Source organism: Phocoena sinus, chromosome X, assembly GCF_008692025.1.
Source record: "Phocoena sinus isolate mPhoSin1 chromosome X, mPhoSin1.pri, whole genome shotgun sequence".
Lineage (NCBI taxonomy): Eukaryota > Metazoa > Chordata > Mammalia > Artiodactyla > Phocoenidae > Phocoena > Phocoena sinus.
The window spans coordinates 16,203,381-16,218,321 of record NC_045784.1 but is presented as its reverse complement, the minus strand read 5'-3'; positions in this window follow the sequence as shown (position 1 = coordinate 16,218,321).

Sequence of the window (14,941 nt, the reverse complement as noted above, 5' to 3'; positions counted from 1 at the left end):
GCACATTAGCTCTTCTTTTAGTCATCTGCAGTGTGGAGAGTTGGGCTGCCTATTGAAAGGGATGGAATTAATGATTTTCTTGTGCTCTCTTGGGCTGGAATAGTCTTGTTACATTTCTGTTACACCACAGAGTGTCATCTTCCTTTAATAAATCACAGGCCCTATTCTGCAAGCTGGGAGTTAAAAGTGGGAATTGCTACCGGCAATGGACTGGCCTTATGGGTAATGAATAGCCACCTGGAAGCATGATGGAGGGGCTAAAAGCCTAGGCCCTGGAGTCAGGCTGCTGGGGGTTCAGCTGGCTCCACCGATTACTTGCTGTGTAACCTCAGGCAAGTAGTCATTAACCCCTCTAAACTTCAGTTTCCCTATTTGTAAAATAGGAATGATTTTACCTAAATCATAGAGGTGTTGTGAGGACAAAATGAGATAGTCATTATAACGTGCTTAGCATAGCTTTCGTTTTAATACATGTTACTTAATGTAATCGCAATGACTCTCAGTTCAAAAATTCAAATATAAAAACATCATTTTATTATTTACTTAAATTCAGTTTTGGACACCCGGGGTGGAGGGAAATTTGACCTCAATTATTGAGGCTTCTCTAGGCTGTGCAGTTGCTTCATGGTCACCAGCCATTGTCCTGTACTGGACAGGGTCCAAGCTCCCTTTCAAGTTCAGCAGTTCTGGAGCTGCCAAGACACACTTGGGTCATGGAGCCCCTGTTCCTGGGATTCAGCGTCCCTGAGTGTACCGAGGGCTTGCAATTTCCCTGAGTCATCAACAAATGCAGCAAGGATCAGGAGGCTGTAGACTCTTCCCCTCCCTCAAGGATTTATAATAGAATATTCTAAGGTATTCTACGAAAACTACATCTGTGCCCAGCAAAGCAAGTGCTTCTATTAAGTTCATTAGACTATGCTTTTTTTTTTTTTTTTTTTGGCCGCACCACATGGCATGTGGGACCTCAGTTCCTGGACCAGGGATGGAACCTGTGTCCCCTGCATTGGAAGCATGGAGTCTTAACCACTGGACCGCCAGGGAGGTCCCATAGACTATGCTAACTTAATCAGAGAAAGGCTATTTTGCTTGTGTGGTGATGAAATGAAGCAACGAGTAAATCTGTTAGGGGTGCAATTTTGTCATTTTCTTCTGCACTGCCCAAGATGACCGTGGTTTAATGGGGTGTGCACAACAGAAGGCACAACTTGATTTTACCTGAAAGACATATTTTTTTCTTGAATTTTTAAAGATTTTTTTAATTTAGAAAAAAATTTTCATTTCTCCAGAAAAGTTGCAAGAACAGTACAACAGATCCTTATACACCATTCACCTACATTTGTTACCGAGTCCAAGCTCGCTCTGCTCGCCGCACGACAGGCCAATAAATTGGGAGACGAGGTGCTGAGGCAAGGAATATGACTTTATTCAGAAAGCCGGCAGAGGGAGAAGATGGCGGACTAGTGTCTCAAAAGAACCATCTTATCAGGGACTGGATGCCAGTTTCTTTTATAGAACAGAGAGGCGGAGGAGGTGAGGAAGTAAAGTAAAAAGGCCCTAAGTCTTGCAATATCTCCTGGAATGGCCACCCTCGGGGTGGGGATGTGTTAATTTCTTCTTTTTGCAGCCGTTCACAGGTGGACAGGGTCAGGATGCTTCCCTGAACAAAGGCACTTCGGTTTAACATTCAGGCAGAGGGACAGGGTTCCCTGAGGCAGCCATTATGTATAGACAGTATCCTTTTAGTGAACGAAAGCAATGGGAAACAAAGGTTAAAGTAAAAGAAACAGATCCAACATGCAGTCAGATTTTGTTCTTCCCTATAACATATTCACGTTTTGTTAACATTTTGACACCCTTGTGCTCGCTCTAGATATAGATATATAGATATGAGTTTTAAAAAACCATCTGAGGGTAAGTTGTAGACATGCTGTTGACCAGTTGATGACCTTTCACCCTGAGTACTTCCACATGCACTTCTTATAAACTTTCTTATAAAACTACAATATAGGGGCTTCCCTGGTGGCACAGTGGTTGAGAGTCTGCCTGCCGATGCAGGGGACACCGGTTCGTGCCCCCGTCCGGGAAGATCCCACATGCTGCGGAGCGGCTGGGCCCGTGAGCCATGGCCGCTGAGCCTGCGCTTCTGGAGCCTGTGCCCCGCAATGGGAGAGGCCACAACAGTGAGAGGCCCGCGTGCCGCAAAACAAAACAAAACTACAATATAATTATCAAAATCAAGAAATTTAAAAGTAGTGGATACAATATTATTCTCTACATATAGTCTGTATTCAAATTTCACTAAATTTAAAACAAACTTATGGTTGCCAGGGGGTGGGGGGGAGGGATAAATTGGGAGATGGGGTTGACATATACACACTAGTATGTATAAAATAGATAATAAGGACCTACTGTAGAGCACAGGGAACTCTACTCAATACTCTGCAGTGAGTGACCTATATGGGAAAAGAATCTAAAAAAGAGTGGATATATGTATACGTATATGTATAACTGATTCACTTTGCTGTACACCTGAAACTAACACAACACTGTAAATCAACTATACGCCAATAAAAATTACAGGAAAAAATTTTCAATAATGTCCCTTATAGCATTTTTTTCTTCCCAGGATCCAATCCAGGATGACTTGCTGTATTTAGTTATGGTATAGTAATCAGCACTTATGAACACCACTGAAAAGCATTAGATTAGGAGTCAGAAGCATTGAGTCTAAATGACCTTTTAACCTCTCTAAGCTCCAGATCTTTCATGCGGTAATGAAGATGAACGCTCACCCCTGCCTGCCTGCCAAGGTTGTTTCAACGATCAAATGAGGTTCCCTATTCTTTGTGAATGGCAAAGCACTGTGCAAATATGCAGGACTGTTCCATACACCCATTTTCAGCTAGTTTCCTAGGGCTTAATTGCAAAAAGCTACTTTCCTGAAGGGATGGAAAGGGGTGAGGCAGAGTCAGGAAAATGGTGTCGACAGCTGAACCCGGCACAGATCATAGCGTGACACCTCAGATTCTTTCTCTTTTTTTAATAGGAAAGGTCTCTTAAAGCTCTAAAAATCTGTGATTCTATTTTTCTAGCCTTTTTTTCTTCAAAACTTGAGATGTAACTTCCACACAGTAAAGTGCACAGATCTTAGGCCATAACATCTCCACCCAGATCAACAGAAAGAACACTTCGGTTACCCTAAAAGGCTCCCTCATGCCCCTTCTCAGTATCTCTCACCCTCACGTTAACTGCTGTTCTAACACTTTGTCGTATATTTGTCTATCTGTCCTTGAACGTCGTGCAAATGGGATCAGGTGCTTTTTCGTGTCTGCTATTTCTCAACATTCTTGGCTAGATTCATCCATATTATTGTGTGTAAGAGTAGTCCATTCTTTTCCTGATGGCTGTGTAGTATTCCATTTTGCACATGTTGCAATACTTACCCATTTTACTACTGATGGACACTTGTGTTGTTTCCAGTTTGGGGCTATTATGAATAACGATGCCACGAATACTTTGTGCTTGTCTTCTGGTGGACGTAAGAACTCATTGCTGTTGGTTAGATACTAGGAGTGCTCAGTCATAGAGTGTACATAGATTCTGCTTTTCCATGGTGGTTTTACCTGTTTACACTCTCACCAACAGTGTGAGAGAGGTGAGAGAGTCCTTCCATATCTTTAGCATCACTTAGTATGTCAGCCTTCCTTTTATGCTTTAGCCATTTTGGTGGATATGTAGTGATGTCTCATTCAGCTCTCTCTGCATTTCTGGCTGCTGTGTCAGGGCCAGCCTTAGGCAGCTGCTTCTGTAAGGAAGTGGCTAGATGAGCACAAGGAAGTCTCCTCAGACACAGGCTAGGTGACTCCACAAAAGTCATTCTCATTAGAGGATAACTTTTTTCTCCTGGCGACATCTGTGTAATCTGTGGCCACCTGGCATCTTTTGAACACCCACCTTATGTTTGGAAATCTTCCTCCCTGGATGCTGACTCTTTAAAGATTGAAATCATACATTTGCTTTCCCAAAGTTCAGTGACTTTCCCCCGACCAGATGCACCTGGGTAAGACTTGGATCTGAAAGCCAGTAATGTGTAGGAGCAGGTGATATGAGGAACCCAATTTCTGGCACCTTCTTTGGAGGCAGCAGTGGCTGAATTTTGGGCACCCAGTCCCCACTACCATCTGTGGGAGCTGCAGGGTCTGTCTGAGAAGTAGCCTGCTCTTGGCTGCAGCACACCACTGGTGGTTTGGGCAATGTTCCTAGTTCCCCCACCCCACAGAGGTTCTATGAACTTCTTAAATATGCCTTACATTTTTTTTCTTTATTTGGAAATCATTTTAAACTTGGAGAAACGTTCAGTGTACATTTCCTAAGAAAAAGAATATTCTCTTAAATAACCATAGTACAGTTATCGACATCAGGAAATTTAATGTTGATACAATATTTTTATTTAATTTACCATTTGCGTTTCAGTTTTGTCAGTTGACCCAATAATGTCTTTTATAGCATTTTTCCCCTCTAGCACAGGATGCAGTCTACGGTCAGGCATTGCATTTAGTTGTTGTTTAGGTTGTTTCCATTGAAAGAAAATTATAATCAGCTTTATAATAGTGATTACGGGAGATTTACTCAGGTTTAGAGAAAGTCCTCCACTGACTGAAGGGTGTGATCCCCCCACCCCACCCCCGCCAACCTCTATTGTCTGCACCTGAGGGAATCCACCTTCTGAACTCGGGCATTGCTGTTTCCTGTTTCCTTACAGTGGCAGTGGTGCAGAAGAAATAAAATGTCTCTAGGGCTGATGTCGAAAATCCCAAACTTAAAATGACTGCAAATGTCATAGCACTTGATCCCAGAGGTCAAGAGTCATCATCTGCTGACATTTGAAGGGACAACAGAAGGAGTCTCGTCTACGTGTTTTTAATTAAGGTACGTACATTATTTTTTTTAGACATAATGCTATTGTACACTTAATAGACTACAGTAGTGTATACATAACTTTTATATGCACTGGGGAAACTAAAAATTGCATGTGACTCGCTTTACTGTGGCGGTCCGGAACTGAACCTGCAATATCTCCAGGGTCTCTCTATACTTGTTAGTTCCAATTCTTTGAAAATTGAAGGTGTTGAAGTTGGGTAAACTTGGCTTCTTGCTTTACACATAATACAATAGTTGTAAAGTTCAAATATGCACATCAAATAAATGTTTTACTTATGAATGGACACTAATGAGTTACCTAGGTATAACCATCACAAAATAAGTACCTTTGTAAATGTAAGTGCGAACTAAAGGGTGATTCATACACCCCTCCCCGTTGTTCTTCTCTATTGTGTTTTGATGATACAAACACTAGTTCCCCACATCCATTTTCTCTGTGAGATTTACTTATTTTGCTATGTGGAAAGACTGATGTATTTAAATTAGGTAATAAATCATGCCCTGTAAAACTGTCTTACTAGCTGGCAAGAAACCACATTGTCACTGATATTTCTAAATAATGAAGATGCTTTGGGAGACACTTTTCAAATTAAGATGGGTATATGAAGTGGAATTCTCCTGTTCTCTAGGGTTTCACAGTTTTGCAGTGCTAGTAATGTGAAATGGCAGCTTTTCCAGAAGACGGTGTGACTGTGCGTGTGTCAAAAAAAAAAAAAAGCCAAAACAAAAACAAAAGAACCCCCAGAAGCTTACACGAAGTTTGCTCACATGCTAATGATGCCTGCACTTTCCTAAGAAGCAGATGGACAGTGAAAGCATTAGTCTTGGCTTTGTCTACCCAGCCCCAACTCCTAGCATTGCCCAGCCCGCTTCTCACTCGGAAAGGCTCACTCCCCAAATCCTGTCCTGGAAGCACCCTAGGACTACTCTTGACCTCCAGTGCAAAATGAAATGTTTGCTTTATACAAGATTACAACATGGAGTTTAAGTGGTTGCGAACACTAAAGTGAGGAGAAAACAGATTGGCAGATGATTTCCTGCAGATCTGTGTAGAAATCAGAACAATGGAAAAGGCAGGGAATGCAATGGTGATTGTAGAAGTTGGGTCTACTTCCAGGTGGTTCAGCAATGGAACCCTCTGGAGGAGATTAGAGAGCTTTGAAAAGGCCCATCACGCTTTAAGGCAGCTGATCTCAACCCCAGGGGATATAGAGGAATTACTGGGGAGAACTTTCAAATGACAACTTTGCCCACTCTAAGGGCTTCTGATGTTCCTTGTGATGGCAGTGCAGGCTGGATATCTTCTGTCTGCTCCCCAGATCCATCCTCCATCCACCCCGACCCTGCTCCATGCCCGTGTGGACTACATCGCGAGGCTCCCTCGCCCTCCCTTTTCTGGTTGGCTTCAGCCAAAGGGAGGTAGTGGCGGGAAGTTGGAGGGTGGGGGAGAGTGAAGTTGGGGGATTTATTCTCCAGGTCAACCTGACTTGCTGATTTGTGTGGTGGAAGAAATAGCTCCCACAAGATGGCTGCTCCCACTGCCGACCTCTGGTTACTGCTCTCTTCATTGCCCTTTCTGCGTGAGGACTGGTACCGGCTTCCTGCCGTTACTTGCCCTGCCGTACGGAGCTCTCCTTTGGGATTTCCCTAAACCCTGACCGTATCTCTGCAAAGGGTCCCTTCCTTAAACTCTCCTCAACTCCTAATTGAGTGTGCCTCCTGTTTCCAGCTGGGACCCTGTTGGTGTGGGGAGTGGGTGAGATATTCTGTGGGTCTGTGTTGGGTGGAGAGCTCTCCGGGTGATTCTAATTCACATTTGCTTCCCTGGAGCAAAGAGAGGAGCAGTTATTAGAGCAGAGAGAATGCCTGGAAGGCCACCATTTTCCTTTCACTTTAGGGTCTGTGGAAATAGTGATGAGTCTGGAAGCAGGTACTGGACAGCAAAGACCCAACTTGCTAATTTGCAAAACCAACTTGGATATGGCCACTCATTATTAGACTACTGCATATTCTGCCTTAAAAAGGAAAACAGTACACAGGAAACATTACTCTCCTTTTCCCCTCGCTATTTCAACTAATAAGCCTGTGCATAGTGTTACCCTGGCCCTCAGTGAACTAGGCCAGAGAGGGGCCCTGCAAACTCTTGGAAAACCTCATGAAAAATGTTGTTCTTGTTGACCCATTAGCAGAGAGGTGAGACGTGCCAAGGGCCTATGTTTATATATTGTAGCTATATTTGGAAATTTGTTTTTCTCAAAATCTCAATTGAGAAAAGTTAAGGATTTTATAATAATAGAATCAAAATAGCACATTCCAAGACCTAATGTGTTCTCATCTTTCATTGGCCTCTAAGATTTTCATAGTCCAGAAAAGCAAGCAAGGGAAAAACTATTCCACCAGGTCTTCTACATCAGTGGTCTCAACCAGGGGTGATTGTGCCCCCCCGGGGGACACTTGGCAATGTCTAAAGACATTTTTGATTATTACCACTGGAGTGAGGAATCTACTGGCATCTAGTGGAGAGAGACCACAGATACTGCTAAACACCCCACAGTGCACAGGACAACCTCCCCAACAAGGAATGATCCAGCCCCAAATGTCAATAGTGCCAAGGTTGAGAAACCCTTCTCTGCGTTAAAATTTCAGCTCTGTTAGCAAGGAAATTAGAGCTAAATAATCTTCATAACTTAGCAATTTAAAAACCACACTCCAGGGACTTCCCTGGTGGCGCAGCGGTTAAGAATCCGCCTGCCAATGCAGGGGACATGGGTTTCATCCCTGGTCCGGGAAGATCCCACGTGCCGCGGAGCAACTAAGCCTGTGCGCCACAACTACTGAGCCTGCGCTCTAGAGCCCACGAGCCACAACTACTGAAGCCCACGTGCCACAACTACTGAAGCCCAAGCACCTAGGGCCCGTGCTCCACAACAAGAGAAGCCACCGCAATGAGAAGCCCATGCACTACAACAAAGAGTAGCTCCCACTCACCGTAACTAGAGAAAAGCCCACGCGCAGCAACGAAGACCCAACACAGCCAAAAATATAATAGACAAATAAATAAATTTATTAAACAAATAAATAAAAACCACACTCCAGGGACTTCCCTGGTGGTCCAGCGGCTAAGACTCTGTGCTCCCAATGCGGGAGGCTCAGGTTCAATCCCTGGTCAGGGAACTAGATCCTGCATGCTGCAACTAAAGATCCCGCGTGCCACAACTAAAAGATCCTGCATGCCGCAACGAAGACTGAAGATCCCGCGTGCCGCAACTAAGACATGGCGCAGCAAAGTAAATAAGTAAATATTTTAAAAAAAAATAATAAAATAAAATGAAAACCACACTCCAATGAAGTTAGGTACCCCTAGTTTACCAATATCATATAAATCACTCACTAAATATTATTGCCTTGGGACTTCCCTAGTGGTGCAATGGTTAAGAATCTGCCTGCCAACGCTGGGGACACAGGTTCAATCCCCGGTCCGGGAAGATCCCATATGCCGCAGAGCAACTAAGCCCGTGCACCACAACCACTGAACCTGCGCTCTAGAGCCCACGAGCCACAACTATTGAGCCCATGTGCCACAACTACTGAAGCCTGCGTGCCTCGAGCCTGTGCTACGCAACAAGAGACGCCACCACAATGAGAAGCCCGCGCACAGCAATGAAGAGTAGCCCCCGCTCACCGCAACTAGAGAAAGCCTGTGCGCAGCAAGGAAGACCCAACACAGCCAAAAATTAATTAATTTAAAAAAACAAAACAAGCAGCCTGGCTTATAGTAAAATAATCACATTTTAAAAATATATATATTATTGCCTTAGAGTTTGTGGTGTTTTGAAAGTGGCAAGTTTATTGCATTTTTATGTTTACAACCAACATTTTTCAAAATAGAAAACAGGCTAGTTGGTTGGATGGAATAAAATCATTTTGGAGCACATGGAGTCTTTTTAAAAAATTGCTTCTCTAATCAAAAGCATTTTCTCTTCAGATTGTGGTTCTAACTAAAGAGATGCCCAGCTCCAAAAAAAGTGGTCTGGGTTCAGAGTGCAGACCAAGGAGAGGGTAGTAGAACTAGCATCTTCACCATTAGCAACTGCAAAGAAGAGATGAGAATCTAGTGCTAGGTGGGAAGGATTTTACCAGACACAAAGGTATCAGATGTCCTATCTCCTTTCCACCCAAAATACTTCTGGCTTGAACATGAGGTTCTCAAGGTGTCCTCGAGTAAGGAGGAAAAAATCTGTTCTGGGAATTGACTACTGTTACTAGACGTTTGCTGGTAAAAGAAGAGGCCAAGAGTGTCTTACACTGTTTGTCACTAAGGGACATGGTGTGCTTGTTTTAAAAACAAACAAACAAAAAAACCCTTTTGTTAAACCTTACTCTGTGCTGGGGAAGCAGGTTCAGAAAGAGTCAAAGAGCTATTAAAGAAGCTAAAAGCCTTTTATGGCAAAGAAAAATCACCCTGGTATTAAAATTAATGAAGAAGCTGGGAGAGCATAGACAAAAATGCTGAAAGGATGGAGACAGAGAAACTATCTTTTTTTTTTTTTTTTTTTTGCGGTACGTGGGCCTCTCACTGTTGTGGCCTCTCCCGTTGCGGAGCACAGGCTCCGGACGCGCAGGCTCAGCGGCCATGGCTCACGGGCCCAGCCGCTCCGCGGCATGTGGGATCCTCCCGGACCGGGGCACGAACCCATGTCCCCTGCGTCAGCAGGCGGACTCTCAACCACTGCGCTACCAGGGTAGCCCCCAGAGAAACTATTTTTTTTTTTTTTTTTTTTTTTTTGTGGTACGCGGGCCTCTCACTGTTGTGGCCTCTCCCGTTGCGGAGCACAGGCTCCAGATGCGCAGGCTCAGCGGCCATGGCTCACGGGCCCAGCCGCTCCGCGACGTGTGGGATCTTCCCGGACCGGGGCACGAACCCGTGTCCCTTGCATTGGCAGGCAGACTCCCAACCACTGCGCCACCAGGGAAGCCCCCAGAGAAACTCTTTTAAGGTCAGTCTCCAAGAAGATGGAGAAAACAAATGTGGCCAGGTGGAAGGAAATGCCAACCTCTCCAAATTAATTATCCAAAAGAAGGACCACGTTTCTTGGAAAAACTGACCTATGCAAATTTGCAGCTCCAAATACCATTCTGCTGAGTCTGTTAGAAGAATCAGCTCAAGGGCCTCAGCAATTCTGGAGTTTGAAGAGCACTTGAGAGTATGTTGAAATTTCTGCTCTTCAAAGGAACATTCCTAGAAGCAGAAATTGGTCTGCTCAGGCTGACAACACTAAAATGATGAAGAGCTCAGATAGGCTCAGACTGCAGGAATGTAACAAGGTTGTTCAAGTGATGGATAAATAGCGGATGAAACTCATGGCCAAAGTTGTGCAACATGGCTTTGTGGACCACTCAAGCCCAGCTCCCTGCCAGGTGAGGGTGCGAGGAAGGGTGTGGCTGTCATAGCTAACCCCTACTATACAGCCCGTCAGAAGCGGGCTATCCTACTGATACTTTAAGAACGTTCTCAGTTTTGAGCCCATGAGGTCCTATAAGAAGATGGTGGTGAATTGGGCCCAACAGAGCTAATAATAATAGTGGATAATAAGTATCTACAAATGCTAACAATCTTTATTATGGAATTTACTTTTTGAAAATAAACCAGTCAGTGGTTTATCCTAATCAAAGAGATAACAAAAGGTGGGGATTAAAGTAGCAGGAAGTATTGAAGTAGCATTTGAAAGCAACAGACTAGATCAAGTAGGAAAATGAATTTAATATGGTAGCAACTAATCGAAGGATTAGCAAGAAAGTAAAGATGGTCATGCCCCAATGGGAATAAAGCTAATGACAATATCTGACATTTATTCACCTCTTATTCTGTGCCAGAAATTGCTAGAGGATTTTATTAACATTATTGTACTGAATCTTCCTCACGGCTCTATAAAGTAGCTACCATTACCCCCATTTCACAGATGAGAATCTGAGATGCGAAGACGAAGTAAATGCCCAGGTTCACGTAACTACAAAGCAGCAGAGCTGGGATATGAATCCACGTCTGTCTGACCCTGAAGTCCAAGCTATTAAACACTATATTCTATTGGCAAAAACTTCTGGCCCTCTGGTGGAGTAGGATGCCTGGGGAACAGCGGAAGTTTCATCATTCGGGCTTTTAGACTGAACAAAATATTGGTATGTGTGTCATAGGAAGTAACCTCTAACGGCTCAGGGGTGGGTTAAAATAATATCTGCAACTTCCACTTTTGAATGTTAAGGACTCTTAATCCACTGCACTAGTCATTTAGCGCAGTCCACTGAAGTTTTCACAGCCCTTCACACACACTTTCTCAACTGATCCTCACTGAAACCTTGTGAGGTAGGCAGGTCACATGTTACTATGCCTCTCCTCAAAGATGTGACGGGCAGTCCCATCAGAAATGAAGCATTGCCAAGTTACTTATCACCACAAATATGTAGGAAGAGGGGGAAATGTGATTCCAAAAAAAGTTGCTTATTTCAACCCTGAGCAGTTCATAGGAGTTTATAATTTATTTCCATAACTGTGTGCTTGCTTCCTTTTCAACAAGGCTTTGACTCATCGGAGGAATGTATTCCATTACAAGTCCGCTGGCTTCAGGCTTTATGCAGAACCAGTTGGTTGCCATGACAACCTGGGTTACCAAAACACAAACCATGAACTTTTTCAATACTGGTCACTAACTCACTTCTAACAGTCCACTTCAGAACTGTGGAAGCTGATGGTGTTCCTGAAGGAGTATATTTTCATATCTTCATTCAGAAGGGGTTCTCTTAGTTTGAAAATAATCTCAAGACATCTGCTTTGGGTTCAAGGGAAACTTGGACATAGGGCTTTTTTGTCTCTGTGGCTAGAGTGTTTAGAGAGCAGTGTCTTCAGCCATGTCACTTTATTCTTTAAAAACTTGCATTTCTCATACCAAATAACTTATAGTGCTGGTTGAAGCAAAAAAAAAAAAAAAAAAAAGTAATACTATATTGAAGTTTACTAATAGCACAACCCTTACAGCATTTATTACTTAAGTGCCTAACTCTTATCAGAAGATGGTTTATTCACTATACAAAAATGCTATATGATAATATGTTTGACTTTTGAAAAATGAGATAATTTCTAAGATACCATAAAACCTCACTGGCTACAGGTAAATGAGAAATTGGAGGAAAGAGAGGCAGGGAAATTTAATTTGAAATGGTTTTCCTAAATTGTGGCAAGCCTGTTTTTCTTTGCTCAGCGTCCATCCCCAAATCCTCTGATAACAATCTGACTCTCCTTGGGTAACCACCCTGTACCCCACCCTCAGCCCTGTAATTCAGATACAGTTGACCCCACTCCAGTACCAACCAGGGATGGACATGTGACACAAGCCTGGCCAGTGAGAGTAATGCACCCAATTGGATATGGGGACTGGTTTAAGAAAAGGCACATGACCAAAGTCTGGCCAATCTGAGCCAATACAATTCAGTTCCATGGTCTTTGTTGGAGTTCTTGGGATGGAGGGGTGTTCTGCTGGGGTTGCTGAACAGTTGTATGAAAGCCTAGAGCTACTGGCAGCTATCTTGCTACCATGAGGAGACAGTCACCTGAGAATGGAGTGTACTTAGAGGGAAAACAGAGAGAGGTGGAAAGAGCAAGGCCAATTTCTGATGACATCGTTTGAGCCCCTAAATCAAGCCCTGCCTGAAGTCAGCCTCTGGACTTTACAGTTATTTGACCAATAAATTCCTTTTCTCCTTAACTTTAGTTTCATTGGATTTGTTATTTGCAACTGAAAAGGTCCTAATTCGTAGAGAAAAAGATCTATATTATTATTTTCTTATAAATTTATTTCTTTCTTTTTGGCTGCGTTGGGTCTTTGTTGTTGCACATGGGCTTTCTCTAGTTGTGGTGAGAGGAGGCTACTCTTCATTGCAGTGCACAGGCTTCTCATTGTGGTGGCTTCTCTTGCTGCAGAGCACCAGCTCTAGGCACGCGGGCTTCAGTAGTTGTGGCACATGGGCTTCAGGAGCCGTGGCTCGTGGGATCTAGAGCACAGGCCCAGTAGTTGTGGCGCACGGGCTTAGGTGCTCTGCAGCACGTGGGATCTTCCCGGACCAGGGCTCAAACCCATGTCCCCTGCATTGGCAGGCGGATTCTTAACCACTGCGCCACCAGGGTAGTCCAAGATCTATATTATTTTAAATACATGCGATAATTAAACGTAAGCTAGAAAGTAGAAGAGATCCTCAGGGACCCTGTTTCAGTGATTAGATAATTATGGCATCTGATAAGCCTAATTAATTCCCTTGTAGCCAATCCCTTGGGGGAAGTTTATTTGCTTAAATCTTTTAGAGATCTTATTTATGATTTTAATTTGTGCTCCTGAGAAATAGTTTCCTCAGAAAAGATATATTATGGCTCCCATCTTAACTAAAACACATCAATGGGATTTTATTACAGAAGGCTCATTGTATCTTTCTCAGCCTGATGAATAACTGGACACGCTGATATCCCAATCATGGACAATCCTGACCTCCCAAAAGAAAAACTGAAAACATAATATTTTTTACTCTTCAGCTTCAAGGTATTATTGCATTTAATAAACTTTTGCTCCATAAATCATTGCATAGTTGTTTTAAATTATATACCATTCGGGGCTTCCCTGGTGGTGCAGTGGTTGAGAGTCCGCCTGCCGATGCAGGGGACTCGGGTTCGTGCCCCGGTCCGGGAGGATCCCACATGCTGCGGAGCGGCTGCGCCCCTGAGCCATGGCCACTGGGCCTGCGCGTCCGGGGCAAAAAAAAAAAAAAAAATTATATACCATTCGGAGGCACAAGCAAAAAAGACCTGGACAACATTGTGATTATTATCTTGTTTTTCTTTAAACATCTTCAGAAACTTTACAAATTTTCCTATTCATTACCATCCATCTTAGGGGGTTAATATATTTACTTTAGTAGATTCTCCAGAGTATTAGTATGACACTAAATGTTACATGATGACAGGGATTCTCAACCCTGGCTGCCAATTAGAATCACCTGCGGAGCTTTTCAAACATACTAAATGCCATGGCCCAACCCCAGACCAACTGAACCAGAATTTTTTGGAGTAGGATCCTGGCATCTGTGTTTTTAAAAATCTCCCCAGGTGATTTTAATGTCCAGCCAGAGCTAAGAAGAACTGCATTATTGGAAATATTGACTAGAATTCTACGATTTGTTTCAGTAAGAAATCATTTAATAAGGAATCATTTTAAAATGCCCTTAATGCCTGGAAATGAAATTTTGAAAAAATTATATATGTGTATATACACACACATGCACACACACTCACACATACATGAAATACATTATATATTTGGGCAACTCCCTTAAGTTCTTCGGTACATTGAAACACCTCTCAAGAAACCTGATCCTTTGAAGTCTCCTTTCAAAGGAATGTATAAGAGGCCAGCTATGTGCCATGTGTTGGAACATCAGTCTTTCTTCAAAGTGAATTATTTCTATTATTATCCTCAAATATTATCTATCTGAAATTGTGTAGTTCTACAATTGTTTCTTTGTTAACTTTCCTCAAAAGAGTGCTTACTTACTGTTCTTCCAACTCTAGTTAGTAGTGTCTGTACTTAGAGGAAGACTTATGGCTACTGTCTAAGATGCTATTATCTTCTTCTAAATAATACATGAAACCTAAAACGACCCAAAGAAACTTTTAGTGAGAGAGAGCTAGAGTAAGGTGGCAGGATGAAACCAATCATAGAATCTCTTTCCGTTAATATGAACAAAAAGGGATTTTTTCAAAATAGCAAAAATTTACCAAGAGCAATCAATCATAGAAGAAAAGAGGTATTACCTGCTGTCCAAAAAAAAAAAAAAAAAAAAAGGAAAAGAAAGAAATGGTGGTCAGAGGAAGAAATGGATAATTGGGGCTCTTATTCTGGCTCAGTGATGTACTGCAGCAAGTTCACAGAGCAAATTTTAAAAATTAAATAATATGGGA